General features: G+C 44.4%; 2 long non-coding RNA genes across 11 annotated transcripts; both read left to right on the top strand.

The window, feature by feature from the left end:
* Positions 1 to 8969: 8969 nt before the first annotated feature.
* LOC135510829 (uncharacterized) lies at positions 8970 to 10362 on the top strand. 10 transcript variants are annotated; one of them, XR_010451185.1, is made up of 5 exons: positions 8970 to 9436; positions 9469 to 9643; positions 9702 to 9939; positions 10094 to 10161; positions 10328 to 10362. It is a non-coding gene; the product is annotated as an uncharacterized LOC135510829 (long non-coding RNA). The 10 variants fall into 10 exon arrangements; XR_010451173.1 differs by having other exon boundaries at positions 10060 to 10161; XR_010451197.1 differs by lacking the exon at positions 10328 to 10362 and adding an exon at positions 10261 to 10292 and having other exon boundaries at positions 9804 to 9939; positions 10060 to 10161.
* A 259-nt stretch (positions 10363 to 10621) lies between these two features.
* Positions 10622 to 13916, top strand: LOC135511066 (uncharacterized). Its single transcript, XR_010451203.1, has 3 exons — positions 10622 to 10803; positions 10873 to 10906; positions 10972 to 13916. It is a non-coding gene; the product is annotated as an uncharacterized LOC135511066 (long non-coding RNA).
* The last annotated feature ends 1378 nt before the right edge of the window (positions 13917 to 15294 follow it).

Raw genomic sequence — 15294 nt, 5'->3', positions numbered from 1 at the left:
TTTTTTTGCTATAAATGTTCAAGTAGATTTAAGTTTAAACTGTAATGGTCAGGAACATTTAACTAAGATGTTAAACTGTCTTCCTCTCTGGCAACTGAGTTCGGAAGGAGGACACCTGTATATTTGTAGTGACTGGGTGTACACCGGTAGTGTAATGAATAACTTCACCACGATCGAAGGGCTACCCAATGTCTGGCCATCTACCAATAGGTGACCTTCTTTGCAAAGCATTGGAAAACCTCCTGGTCTTTGTGGTTGAATCTGTGTTTTAAAATTTCCACTGAGGGATGACAGATTGTTGTGTACAGAGATACAGCCATTAAAAAATATTGTTAAACACTATTTTTACACACAGATGAATTGGCAACATATTATGCAAATATTTACTCCTGAACTCATTTAGACTTGAAAAAGGGGTTTATTTTTAGAAAGTTATTAATTTTTAATTACTGTGTAAAAAAAAAAATGAAACTTTGACATTATGGGGATTGTGATGTCATGATGGGGTATTTGATGTCATGATTATTGTGATGTCATGATGAGGTATTGTGTGTAGAGGCCAGTGATACAGAACCTCAATTGAATTCTTTTTAAAATCAGGCTGTAACAACAACAACATGTGGAGAAAGTCTGGGTGAATACTTTCTCTATCAGAGACTAATATTACAGACATATATATTACAGATTGCCATATTATAGACATACACATTAAGCCCTTTCGCACGGGACTGGTATTACTATAGACCGTCGGTTATGTAATTATCACCCCAACATGTCAGGGACCATTCGGACACGATTAGTTTTACCCCCCCAAAAGAATCACTCATTCACAATGTACTGTTCTCGGAAGTGTAGCACTTTAGGAGTGAAGATATTTCAAATGTCTAGGGACAGTCTAATATTGACCTTCAGTTCACATGTCTAGGACACATATTGACCTATTGACCTTCAGTTCACATGTCTAGGGACAGTCTAATATTGACCTAATGACCTTCAGTTCACATGTCTAGGGACAGTCTAATATTGACCTAATGACCTTCAGTGCACATGTCTAGGGAACTGACCTAATGACCTTCAGTTCACATGTCTAGGGACAGTCTAATATATGACCTTCAGTTCACATGTGACAGGGTAATATTGACCTTCAGTTCACATGTCTAGGGACAGTGTAATGAATGACCTTCAGTTCACATGTCTAGGGACAGTCTAATAGTGACCTAATGACCTTCAGTTCACATGTCTAGGGACAGTCTAATATTGACCTAATGACCTTCAGTTCACATGTCTAGGGACAGTATAATATTGACCTTCTACCAAGGTACAGTCTAATATTGACCTAATGACCTTGTTCAAAGGGACAGTTAATATTGACCTAATGACCTTCAGTTCACATGTCTAGGGACAGTCTAATATTGACCTAATGACCTTCAGTTCACATGTCTAGGTACAGTCTAATATTGACCTAATGACCTTCAGTTCACATGTCTAGGGACAGTCTAATATTGATAATTCAGTTCACATGTCTAGGGACAGTCTAATATTGAGATGACCTTAGCCATGTCTAGGGAAAATATTGTTAAACACTATTCAGTTCACATGTCTAGGGACAGTCTAACATTGACCTAATGACCTTCAGTTCACATGTCTAGGGACAGTCTAATATTGACCTAATGACCTTCAGTTCACATGTCTAGGGACAGTCTAATATTGACCTAATGACCTTCAGTTCACATGTCTGGGGACAGTCTAATATTGACCTATTGACCTTCAGTTCACATGTCTAGGGACAGTCTAACATTGACCTAATGACCTTCAGACATGTCTAGGGACAGTTTTTAATGACCTTCAGTTCACATGTCTAGGGACAGTCTAATATTGACCTAATGACCTTCAGTTCACATGTCTAGGGACATCTATAAAATGATTATTCTAGGGACACTTTGACAGTTATGTCTAGGGACAGTCTAATATTGACCTAATGATGTTCACATGTCTAGGGACAGTCTAATATTGACCTTCAGTTCACATGTCTAGGGACAGTCTAATAGTGACCTAATGACCTTCAGTTCACATGTCTAGGACAGTCTAATAGTGACCTAATGACCTTCAGTTCACATGTCTAGGGACAGTCTAATATTGACCTAATGACCTTCAGTTCACATGTCTAGGGACAGTATAATATTGACCTTCAGTTCACATGTCTAGGTACAGTCTAATATTGACCTAATGACCTTCAGTTCACATGTCTAGGGACAGTCTAATATTGACCTAATGACCTTCAGTTCACATGTCTAGGGACAGTCTAATATTGACCTAATGACCTTCAGTTCACATGTCTAGGTACAGTCTAATATTGACCTAATGACCTTCAGTTCACATGTCTAGGGACAGTCTAATATTGACCTATTGACCTTCAGTTCACATGTCTAGGGACAGTCTAATATTGACATATTGACCTTCAGTTCACATGTCTAGGGACAGTCTAATATTGACCTAATGACCTTCAGTTCACATGTCTAGGGACAGTCTAACATTGACCTAATGACCTTCAGTTCATGTCTAGGGACAGTCTAATATTTAATCACCTTCAACATGTCAGGGACAGTCTAATATTGACCTAATGACCTTCAGTTCACATGTCTGGGGACAGTTTATTGACCTATTGACCTTCAGTTCCATGTCTAGGGACAGTCTAACAACCTAATGAATCACTCACATTAGGGACAGTCTAATATTGACCTAATGACCTTCAGTTCACATGTCTAGGGACAGTCTAATATTGACCTATTGACCTTCAGTTCACATGTCTAGGACAGTATAATATTGACCTATTGACCTTCAGTTCACATGTCTAGGGACAGTCTAATATTGACCTAATGACCTTCAGTTCACATGTCTAGGGACAGTCTAATATTGACCTTCAGTTCACATGTCTAGGGACAGTCTAATATTGACCTAATGACCTTCAGTTCACATGTCTAGGGACAGTCTAATATTGACCTAATGACCTTCAGTTCACATGTCTAGGGACAGTCTAATATTGACCTAATGACCTTCAGTTCACATGTCTAGGACAGTCTAATATTGACCTTCAGTTCACATGTCTAGGGACAGTCTAATAGTGACCTAATGACCTTCAGTTCACATGTCTAGGGACAGTCTAATATTGACCTAATGACCTTCAGTTCACATGTCTAGGGACAGTATAATATTGACCTTCAGTTCACATGTCTAGGAAGTCTAATATTGACCTTCAGTTCACATGTCTAGGGACAGTCTAATAGTGACCTAATGACCTTCAGTTCACATGTCTAGGGACAGTCTAATAGTGACCTAATGACCTTCAGTTTGGATCCATATCAATAAGAACCATGAAGTGTAACGTAGAGGTTTAATGGTCGGATTTAATTTCTCAATTAATTTGACATTATCGGTCACTTGTGAATGAGGTATAAAAATAATGCAAAAAATATTACAGGGGCAGTTTGGTAAAACTAATCCGTCTCGAAATCGTCCACTGGAAAAACGGACCTGCTGGGGTGATAATTACATAGCCAACGTTCTATAGTAATACCAGTCCCCTGTGAATAGGGCTCTACTGTACGTTAAGACACTGTAGTGTTTTACACGGTGATATAAATATGTAAAAAGACGAAACGCAGTCCTCAGTAGTAGACCATGACACACACACAGATAGACACACAAACACTGAACGTAACAGAATCATTTGCACAACATCTATGCGAAATGCCTAAAGTTGTACGTGAATATATATTTCATTGCGTTAATAGTTGCGGCCTGCGCTAGGAGGCAGCAGCGTAGTCGGTTAAGTAGCTTAATGTCCAAAAGAAATGTTTTACATAATGTTTGAGTGGGATTTTGTTGTACTGCAGCTTTGCTTTAAAACAGAAGATGTGTGCTTGGCTGGTAAACCAAACCCCCCCCCCCCCCCGCCCCTTCATAGTTACCTATGACCCTTTGTAGTGACCATTTCATAGTTACCGCCCTAACATGCTAGCTAGATAGCCTGGAAGAACAGGTTGGAACACACAGGGTTTTGTTGCCGCGGCAATCTTCAAATCCTCCCAGGGGTGGTGGGACTGCTTTCATTTTAAATTTACATATATATATATTTTTCTTTTTAGATGTTACCATAGAAACCAGTTCCCAGTTAGATGATGTCTAAATTTTAACTGTTTTCCTGTACATTTTAAAGATGAAAGCCTATTTTAAAGATGAAATACCCTATTTTAAAGATGAAATACCCTATTTGAATGTTTTTCTAAATGTCATTTGTACTGTAAATACTATCCTCGTGGGAGGTGTGATGTCATGCTTGAGTCACCCTGGCCCTAGAACCTGAGGTGTAGATTGCACACCAGTTATTCTGTCTGAACTACGTTTTTAATCCACTATTTGAAATTTAAATTGAGTACATGGGCTTTTTTTTTTTCTCATTTCTAATTTCAGAATATTCTTTTTTTTTTTATTTTTTACCAAAGATACTGAGGAAATCTTTTTATCAGCTCCAGGATTCTAAACCGTCACTTAAAAAAAAAACAATTTGACTATTTTGCAGCAGCAATTTAATCAATAATCAAACTGTTTCCTTTCTCTAGGAAACTGCACATTGTCTTGTGCTGCAAGTATAGTATAAGAGGTGTGTGTGTGTGTTGGTTAGGATAGCTTAACAGGGTGAGTTACACCAGAGTCCTGCCCCCCCCTCCCACGTGAATGTTTTGGCACTAAACAGCTGATTTCAAATAATCAACGCTTGATGATAAGTTGGTTAATTTAATCCGCTGTGTAGTGCTTGGGGCAAAACCAAAGGACTGAGTTTGGTAAACACTGAGTTACACCATGCCAAATTAACCTGTCATACTTGCTGCCATGGCAACATTACAATATATCACGCAGACCCATCAGCCTAGATACTGAAACCATCCAACCACACACACACACACACACACACACACACACACACAGAGAGAGCCAAGTCTGGAGGCTACCTAAACTAATTCTCATCTCTCGCTCGACTTCATAAATGGGATATTATATGTACCCGGTCAGGGTGACTCTGTGGGTGTTTCTGCATACTAGCGTGCACAGAGCACTGGAGGGTCGGAGCAGGAGTCCAAATCAAAGTACGTGAAACGGAGGACGGATGGCACTTCTCCAAAACATCGATGCTTCAACAGAAAGTATCCAAGAAAAAATATGATGCAAAATCCACGTAAAAAAAAAAAATGAAACGATATTTCTTGAAATCGATGGCGGACATTATTTGAGCTAAAGCGAGAGAAAATAACACTCTTGACTTCCGAATGAAATGTCGCCTATTCAAATCACATAAGTTGCCTGACGACAATATGTTATCTTAATAAATCAGTAACAAGACGCTGTATTAATCTCGCGTGTTTACCTGCCTACATACCGTAGATCACAAGTCCATAATAAGTCAATAGGGCTAACAGGCTAGCAACTAGTACTGTTAGCTAGGCAGATAGCCACAGAGAATTGTTAGCTAGCTACCCAAGAAGAGTTGACATCTCCGACCCTCCACAGTTTTAGGTCATGTTTGCCTGTTTAAACTATCTGGTTAGCTACATTATTACAATTCACATACGTAGCTGAAAGGTATGAACTGTAATACAGTAGGGGGAGGAGCAGCATGAGGTAATACAGTAGGGGGAGGAGCAGCGTGAGGTAATACAGTAGGGGAGGAGCAGCGGAGGTAATACAGTAGGGGAGGAGCAGCGTGAGGTAATACAGTAGGGGGGACAGTAGGGGGAGTGCTGCAGCGTGAGGTAATACAGTAGGGGGAGGAGCAGCGTGAGGTAATACAGTAGGGGAGGAGCAGCGTGAGGTAATACAGTAGGGGGGAGGAGCAGTGTGAGGTAATACAGTAGGGGAGGAGCAGTGTGAGGTAATACAGTTGGGGGAGGAGCAGAGTGAGGTAATACAGTAGGGGGAGGAGCAGTGTGAGGTAATACAGTAGGGGGAGGAGCAGAGTGAGGTAATACAGTAGGGGGAGTGCTGATCAGCGTGAGGTAATACAGTAGGGGGAGGAGCAGAGTGAGGTAATACAGTAGAGGGAGGAGCAGCGTGAGGTAATACAGTAGGGGGAGGAGCAGCGTGAGGTAATACAGTAGGGGGAGGAGCAGCGGAGGTAATACAGTAGGGGGAGGAGCAGCGTGAGGTAATACAGTAGGGGGAGGGAGTGAGGCAGTAGGGGGTGCTGCTCAGCGTGAGGTAATACAGTAGGGGGAGGAGCAGCGAGAGGTAATACAGTAGGGGGAGGAGCAGCGTGAGGTAATACAGTAGGGGGAGGAGTGCATGAGGTAATACAGTAGGGGGAGGAGCAGCGTGAGGTAATACAGTAGGGGGAGTGCTGCTCAGCGTGAGGTAATACAGTAGGGGGGGGTGCTGCTCAGCGTGAGGTAATACAGTAGGGGGAGGAGCAGCGAGAGGTAATATAGTAGGGGGAGGAGCAGCGTGAGGTAATACAGTAGGGGAGGAGCAGCGTGAAGTAATATACAAGAGGGGAATGCTTCTCAAATTGAATGTTTGATTTTTACATTCTCCACACTTTGTCCTCACATGAACGTACTCAAGAGAACGTGGTCAGAGAATGCACCCCGAGCATGAGAGCGGAACACCCTGTCTGTTCGTTCCAGTGAAGTGACAAGTGTTGGAAGTGGATCAACAGTATAGTAGCCAATCACACACCGTCCCCACCCACCTCTGTCAACAGTATAGTAGCCAATCACACACCGTCCCCCACCCACCTCTGTCAACAGTATAGTCAATCACCACCGTCCCCCACCCACCTCTGTCAACAGTATAGTAGCCAATCACACACCGTCCCCCACCCACCTCTGTCAACAGTATAGTAGCCAATCACACACCGTCCCCCACCCACCTCTGTCAACAGTATAGTAGCCAATCACACACCGTCCCCACCAACCTCTGTCAACTGTATAGTAGCCAATCTGTCAACTGTCAACAGTATAGTAGCCAATCACACACCGTCCCCCACCAACATCTGTCATCAGTATAGTAGCCAATCACACACCGTCCCCACCCACCTCTGTCAACAGTATAGTAGCCAATCACACACCGTCCCCCACCAACCTCTGTCAACTGTATAGTAGCCAATCACACACCGTCCTCCACCAACCTCTGTCAACTGTATAGTAGCCAATCACACACCGTCCCCACCAACCTCTGTCAACTGTATAGTAGCCAATAGTAGCCAATCAACTGTATAATAGCCAATCACACACCGTCCCCACCAACCTCTGTCCAGTATAGTACAATCTGTCCCCACCAACCTCTGTCAACTGTATAGTAGCCAATCACACACCGTCCCCCACCAACCTCTATCAACAGTATAGTAGCCAATCACACACCGTCCCCACCAACCTCTGTCAACAGTATAGTAGCCAATCACACACCGTCCCCCACCAACTGTCAACTGTATAATACCTCTGTCAACAGTATAGTAGCCAATCACACACCGTCCCCCACCAACCTCTGTCAACAGTATAGTAGCCAATCACACACCGTCCCCCACCCACCTCTGTCAACTGTATAGTCAATGTCCCCCACCCACCTCTGTCAACTGTATAGTAGCCAATCACACACCGTCCCCCACCAACCCTGTCTGTCACCGCCCCCCACCAACCTCTGTCAACTGTATAGTAGCCAATCACACACCGTCGCCCACCAACCTCTGTCAACAGTATAGTAGCCAATCACACACCGTCCCCCACCCACCTCTGTCAACTCTCCCCACTGATATCAGGAGTGACATTGAGGGGGAATAGGTCTGAGATCTGGAGTGACATTGAGGGGGAATAGGTCTGAGATCTGGAGTGACATTGAGGGGGAATAGGTCTGAGATCTGGAGTGACATTGAGGGGGAATAGGTCTGAGATCTGGAGTGACATTGAGGGGGAATAGGTCTGATATCAGTAGTGACATTGAGGGGGAATAGGTCTGAGATCTGGAGTCAAGGGGGAATAGGTCTGAGATCTGGAGTGACATTGAGGGGGAATAGGTCTGAGATCAGGAGTGACAGGTCTGACATCTGGAGTGACATTGAGGGGGAATAGGTCTCCCATTGAGGGGGAATAGGTCTGAGATCTGGAGTGACATTGAGGGGGAATAGGTCTGAGATCTGGAGTGACATTGAGGGGGAATAGGTCTGAATCAGGAGTGACATTGAGGGGGAATAGGTAGATCTGGAGTGACATTGAGGGGGAAAGGTCACTGGAGTGACATTGAGGGGGGGAATAGGTCTGACATCCCTGAGATCTGGAGTGACAAGGGGGCGGGGGGAATAGGTCTGACATCTGACATTGAGGGGCAATAGGTCTGAGATCTGGAGTGACATTGAGGGGGGGGAATAGGTCTGACATCAGTGACATTGAGGGGGTATAGATCTGGAGACATTGAGGGGGAATAGGTCTGAATCTGGAGTGACATTGAGGGGGAATAGGTCTGATATCTGGAGTGACATTGGGGGGGGGAATAGGTCTGATATCAGTAGTGACATTGAGGGGGAATAGGTCTGAGATCTGGAGTGACATTGAGGGGGAATAGTTCTGAGATCTGGAGTGACATTGAGGGGGAATAGGTCTCTAGGTCAACAGACATTGAGGGGGAATAGGTCTGATAGACATTGAGGGGGGGGAATAGGTCTGATATCAGTAGTGACATTGAGGGGGAATAGGTCTGAGATCTGGAGTGACATTGAGGGGGAATAGGTCTGATATCAGGAGTGACATTGAGGGGGAATAGGTCTGAGATCTGGAGTGACATTGAGGGGGAATAGGTCTGAGATCTGGAGTGACATTGAGGGGGAATAGGTCTGAGATCTGGAGTGACATTGAGGGGGAATAGGTCTGAGATCAGGAGTGACCACATTGAGGGGGAAACCTGATATCTGGAGTCAACAGTGAGATCTGGAGTGACATTGAGGGGGAATAGGTCTGAGATCTGGAGTGACATTGAGGGGGAATAGGTCTGAGATCTGGAGTGACATTGAGGGGGAATAGGTCTGAGATCTGGAGTGACATTGAGGGGGAATAGGTCTGAGATCAGGAGTGACATTGAGGGGGAATAGGTCTGAGATCTGGAGTGACATTGAGGGGGAATAGGTCTGACATCTGGAGTGACATTGAGGGGGAATAGGTCTGACATCTGGAGTGACATTGAGGGGGAATAGGTCTGAGATCTGGAGTGACATTGAGGGGGAATAGGTCTGATATCTGGAGTGACATTGAGGGGGAATAGGTCTGATATCAGGAGTGACATTGAGGGGGAATAGGTCTGAGATCTGGAGTGACATTGAGGGGGAATAGGTCTGAGATCTGGAGTGACATTGAGGGGGAATAGGTCTGAGATCTGGAGTGACATTGAGGGGGAATAGGTCAGATCTGGAGTGACATTGAGGGGGAATAGGTCTGAGATCAGGAGTGACATTGAGGGGGGGGGGAATAGGTCTGAGATCAGGAGTGACATTGAGGGGGAATAGGTCTGAGATCAGGAGTGACATTGAGGGGGAATAGGTCTGAGATCTGGAGTGACATTGAGGGGGAATAGGTCTGAGATCTGGAGTGACATTGAGGGGGAATAGGTCTTAGATCTGTCATTGAGGGGGAATAGGTCTGATATGTGACATTGAGGGGGAATAGGTCTGATATCAGGAGTGACATTGAGGGGGAATAGGTCTGAGATCTGGAGTGACATTGAGGGGGAATAGGTCTGATATCTGGAGTGACATTGAAGGGGAATAGGTCTGATATCTGGAGTGACATTGAGGGGGAATAGGTCTGATATCAGGAGTGACATTGAGGGGGAATAGGTCTGAGATCTGGAGTGACATTGAGGGGGAATAGGTCTGATATCAGGAGTGACATTGAGGGGGAATAGGTCTGATATCAGTGACATTGAGGGGTAGGTCTGAGATCAGGAGTGACATTGAGGGGGAATAGGTCTGATATCTGGAGTGACATTGAGGGGGAATAGGTCAGTGACATTGAGGGGGAATAGGTCTGATATCTGGAGTGACATTGAGGGGGAATAGGTCTGATATCAGGAGTGACATTGAGGGGGAATAGGTCTGAGATCTGGAGTGACATTGAGGGGGAATAGGTCTGATATCCAGTGACATTGAGGGGGAATAGGTCTGAGATCTGGAGTGACATTGAGGGGGAATAGGTCTGATATCAGAGTGACATTGAGGGGGAATAGGTCTGAGATCAGGAGTGACATTGAGGGGGAATAGGTCTGATATCTGAGTGACATTGAAGGGGAATAGGTCTGATATCAGGAGTGACATTGAGGGGGAATAGGTCTGAGATCAGGGAGTGACATTGAGGGGGAATAGGTCTGAGATCAGGAGTGACATTGAGGGGGAATAGGTCTGATATCAGGAGTGACATTGAGGGGGAATAGGTCTGAGATCAGGAGTGACATTGAGGGGGAATAGGTCTGATATCTGGAGTGACATTGAAGGGGAATAGGTCTGATATCAGGAGTGACATTGAGGGGGAATAGGTCTGAGATCTGGAGTGACATTGAGGGGGAATAGGTCTGAGATCAGGAGGACATTGAGGGGGAATAGGTCTGAGATCAGGAGTGACATTGAGGGGGAATAGGTCTGAGATCTGGAGTGACATTGAGGGGGAATAGGTCTGATATCTGGAGTGACATTGAGGGGGAATAGGTCTGAGATCAGGAGTGACATTGAGGGGGAATAGGTCTGAGATCTGGAGTGACATTGAGGGGGAATAGGTCTGAGATCTGGGTCATTGAGGGGGAATAGGTCTGAGATCTGGAGTGACATTGAGGGGGGGGGAATAGGTCTGATATCAGGAGTGACATTGAGGGGGAATAGGTCTGAGAGGAGTGACATTGAGGGGGAATAGGTCTGATATCTGGAGTGACATTGAGGGGGAATAGGTCTGAGATCTGGAGTGACATTGAGGGGGAATAGGTCTGAGATCTGGAGTGACATTGAGGGGGAATAGGTCTGAGATCTGGAGTGACATTGAGGGGGAATAGGTCTGAGATCTGGAGTGACATTGAGGGGGAATAGGTCTGATATCTGGAGTGACATTGAGGGGGGGGGGGGTGATAGGTCTGATATCAGGGGCTAATATGAAGGCACCTGTAGGTTATACAAGACATGGAGGCATAGAGTTGGATGCATGGGGACATATCAATGTCTCTGCCCATGTTAAAACAGGTTTTGTGGCAAGTCTCTGTCCACCTCGGGTTTATATTGAGGTTGCAGTTGTATTGGCCATCACCAGCATTTTTATCAGAGTCACCTGACTTGTAAATGAACAAATCAATGAAAGTGTGGCTTTGTTTTTCAAATCTGAACAACCCCCCCCCCCAATGTGAGGAGTCGCTGTTATTTTATTTTGTATTTGTCTTTCGTTGTGCTGCGTTATTTCTCATGAAAACATCTATTCTGAAGTGGCCATTTGCCTTGTAAAGTAGTGTTTTACTGTGTGATTGATACAGTCATTTCTAAGTGGAATTTACATCTTAACCATATTGTAAAGTACCTAAAAAAATATATATATATACAAAAAGTGTTGCCAAATAATGCCAATGAAAAGACAACTATAATAATTAATTATTATTATTAACCATGAATTATCAAGTGCAAGTAAAGACAAAAAATAACCTGTCTAGACGAGAGTTGATGACGTCTCATTGCCCTCATGGTTTTTTGTTCTTCTCTTGTCGTGCTCGTTATCCTGAGAGCCTCCACACTGCTGTGTTAACATGTCTGGCTGCGACGTAACAATGAAGAGAACAAATAGACTATATTTTTCTACCATCTGAGTGAAGCACTCCATACACCGTGAGGGTGGCGGAATGCGCTGGGAACCAATGGGAGATCGCTGGCAATGGGTCTCAGGCTATGACGCTATCGCCTGTAACCTAGGTAACAAAGGTTAAGACAATTTAATTATTTTCAATGCGAAACGTTACAAAATAAATATTGTCATTTGACCAGCACCGTTGCTGATTCTACAGGATTAGCGGTCGTGAAAATCAAGTAATAAAATGACTAGATAATTTTATTTTATTTTTTATGAATATAATAACTGTAAAACAGTTATCCTATGTGTTGGCTGTGTAGTTAGCGGGAAATTCACTACGATTGTGGGTTTTTTTCTCACTTTGGTTGGAAAACTTTCTATGAGCTACTGCGAACAGTCACTTTGTCATTTTGACTCACATTGCTCGTCCCATTGTTTAGACTTGTTCCGTATTTATGCAAAGATTTATGGGATATTAGAATCCTATTGTCTTAACCTTTGTTATTTTAAACCGAGCCCTTAACCAGGAAGTGGACGTGACGACACAGGAAAAACAATCTCCTCCTTTCCAACGCGATTGACCACGGTTCGACTCTAACCCAGTGCGCTCTCCTCGCCTTACGTTAGATGGCGTGTCAGTTTGCCGATATAGATGCAGACTTTTAAATTACCATTTTTATTTTAGATAAAAAACACTTTGTAATTTTGTTTCCCTATACCGCTTTAATGAGCGGCCAGACTGGGGTCACTTGTTTGAAAAGTAGGAAATGGAAACAGAAAACCTATATGTATTACACTGTTTTTTTTACCATCCATGTCTGGCCCATAAGTTAACAGCAGGCCTGAAATCAGTATCACTAAGTACAGAGCTTAGACTGGTAACACTTAAGGGCTGGTCTCAAATCAGCTCTTCTCAAAATAGGTCTGTGGGAGATTATCTAGTGGCTCATGTTCCTTTGACAAACACTGAGTTGCCCTGTGGGCTATGAAGGCTTATTCCTGCCAACATGTTTGGCATTAATCTGCTTCCATAGATTGAGACCCTTTTGGGACACACTTGGTCATTCTTATTTTCATGCATTCTCAGTCCTGATAGGCTGTGATGCACCGCTCAAAGGTAGAGAGGGACCACATTTTGATCAATCAATATTAGCTACCGATCATCGATCAAAACAATAACCAATGGCTGATGTAGTTGCCAATTGGGAGTTGGGGACAGTTTGTTACTCACAGGTGGCACCTTAATTGGGGAGGACGGGGCTCGTGGTAATGAATGGAGCGAAATCAGCGGAATGGTATCAAACAGACATGGTTTCCATGGTGTTTGATGCCGTTCCATTCGCTCCGTTCCAGACATTATTATGAGCCGTCCTCCACTCAGCAGCCTCCTGTGTTGTTACCATGCCGACGTGTGATAGCAGACAGCCAACCCCCTCTCAGGTGTTCTGCGGGAACGGAACAGAATGTGACAAAGGGTTTATTTTCTGAACGTTAATATTAGATCAAGCTGCTTGTTGTGACTGCACCGCTGTCTCTCTCTCTCTCTCTCTGTAGAGACACTGTTCTTCTCAGGGTGGATGGGTGTAACGGTATTGTCTCCCCACAGGGTGGCGCTGTTGCTTCAGTCCAGAAAGCCAGACTGAATCACGCTACGTTTTTAGAATGGTTTCACTGCTGTAATAAAGGGAGCTGAATTCAGGATGGATTTCCAGGCTAGCACTGCTGCTGCTCCCGAGGATGAAACGGTTCCAGTCCTCACTTCGTCCACTAGGTTGCGCTAGCTGTCTCTACTGAGGGTGCAGACAGAGCTTTGTCCACTAGGTATTGCTAGCTGTCTACTGCTCGATGTCGTCTTTATACTGCTTCACTGTTTAACCCGTTTGATAAATCAGTCCCTCCTCCAAGCCTGAGCTTCAGCTAAGACTAAAGCTCTTCTGACTTGCATAATAATTGTACCGTAAAGTTTTAAGTTGAAATGTTTTTGTGGAAAAAAAAGATTTAAAAAATGTGTCTGCATTTAAAAACAAATGAAATTACGGGAATTAAAATTACAAAGCATACCAAACAGTGTGTTGTGGGTGTGGTTATTGTGTGTTGTAGGTGTGGTCTGAGCTAAGAGCGTGTTGCATTGTATTCAATTATTATTATTTAACCATTATTAAAGGTACGCTCAGCGATATGGATATAAACCGTGGAACGACTACGTTTGTTGTCACGCAACGATCACACGCCATCTGTATGGCACGCCTATAACTGCACTCACCGAGGTAAGGTCTACACTTGACTTGATCTTCTACTACGTCTGTAGTTTCATCACTGTTCATTGTCACCGAGTCTCCCTTTTAAAATTGGGCTCCCGCGTAGCGCAGCAGTCTGCAAGAAGCGTCACTGCAGTCATAACCAGTCCAGGAGGACAGCGCACAATTGGCCCAGCGTCGTTCGGGTTTGGCCGAGGTAGGCCGTGATTTTTGTTCTTAACTGACTTGCCTTGTTGAATAAATAGGTTTAATTGAAATGCAAGCTCTATAGACCAATCGTCTCTTTATGACATTTTTCTTTTGTTGTGTTTATGACGACACATTATGTTTTTCTTTAAAGGGTACGCTCCGCCCCTCTGGGCACGTTTAAAGGGTACGCTCCGCCCCTCTGGGCACGTTTAAAGGGTACGCTCCGCCCCTCTGGGCACACGCTCCGCCCCTCTGGGCACGTTTAAAGGGTACGCTCTGCCCCACTGGGCACGTTTAAAGGGTACGCTCTGCCCCTCTGGGCACGTTTAAATGGTACGCTCTGCCCCTCTGGGCACATTTAAAGGGTATGCTCTGCCCCTCTGGGCACGTTTAAAGGGTACGCTCTGCCCCTCTGGGCACGTTTAAATGGTATGCTCTGCCCCTCTGGGCACATTTAAAGGGTATGCTCTGCCCCTCTGGGCACGTTTGGTACGCTCTGCCCCTCTGGGCACGTTTAAAGGGTACGCTCTGCCCCTCTGGGCACGTTTAAAGGGTATGCTCTGCCCCTCTGGGCACATTTAAAGGGTATGCTCTGCCCCTCTGGGCACGTTTAAAGGGTACGCTCTGCCCCTCTAGGCACGTTTAAAGTGTACGCTCTGCCCCTCTGGGCACATTTAAAGGGTATGCTCTGCCTCCCTGTTTGGTGCTTCATTAATACAACCCTGATTTAAAAAGAACCAGAATACCGTAAAATAATGACGTTTTAATAGAAACAACTCATTTCCTTTAGGTTCTACTTTGGGCATGTGTGACCCGAAAGTAAAATGTCAATTACTTTGCTCTAATGCTGATGTGAAAAAGAGAGGAGGTTAGTGTTGTTGTAATGGGAGCCCTAGGATGGACACCCACTTGATGTGTTTAACATATAGTGCAGAGTTCAACCCTCATATTAACTGCGTTTTTTCCCCCACCATTAGTGTCCCTTTGGTAACAGCATG

The sequence above is a fragment of the Oncorhynchus masou genome, chromosome 1 (assembly GCF_036934945.1).
Source record: "Oncorhynchus masou masou isolate Uvic2021 chromosome 1, UVic_Omas_1.1, whole genome shotgun sequence".
NCBI classification, from domain to species: Eukaryota; Metazoa; Chordata; class Actinopteri; order Salmoniformes; family Salmonidae; genus Oncorhynchus; species Oncorhynchus masou.
The sequence above is the reverse complement of the archived record's forward strand: the minus strand, read 5'-3'. Positions and strand labels throughout refer to the sequence as shown.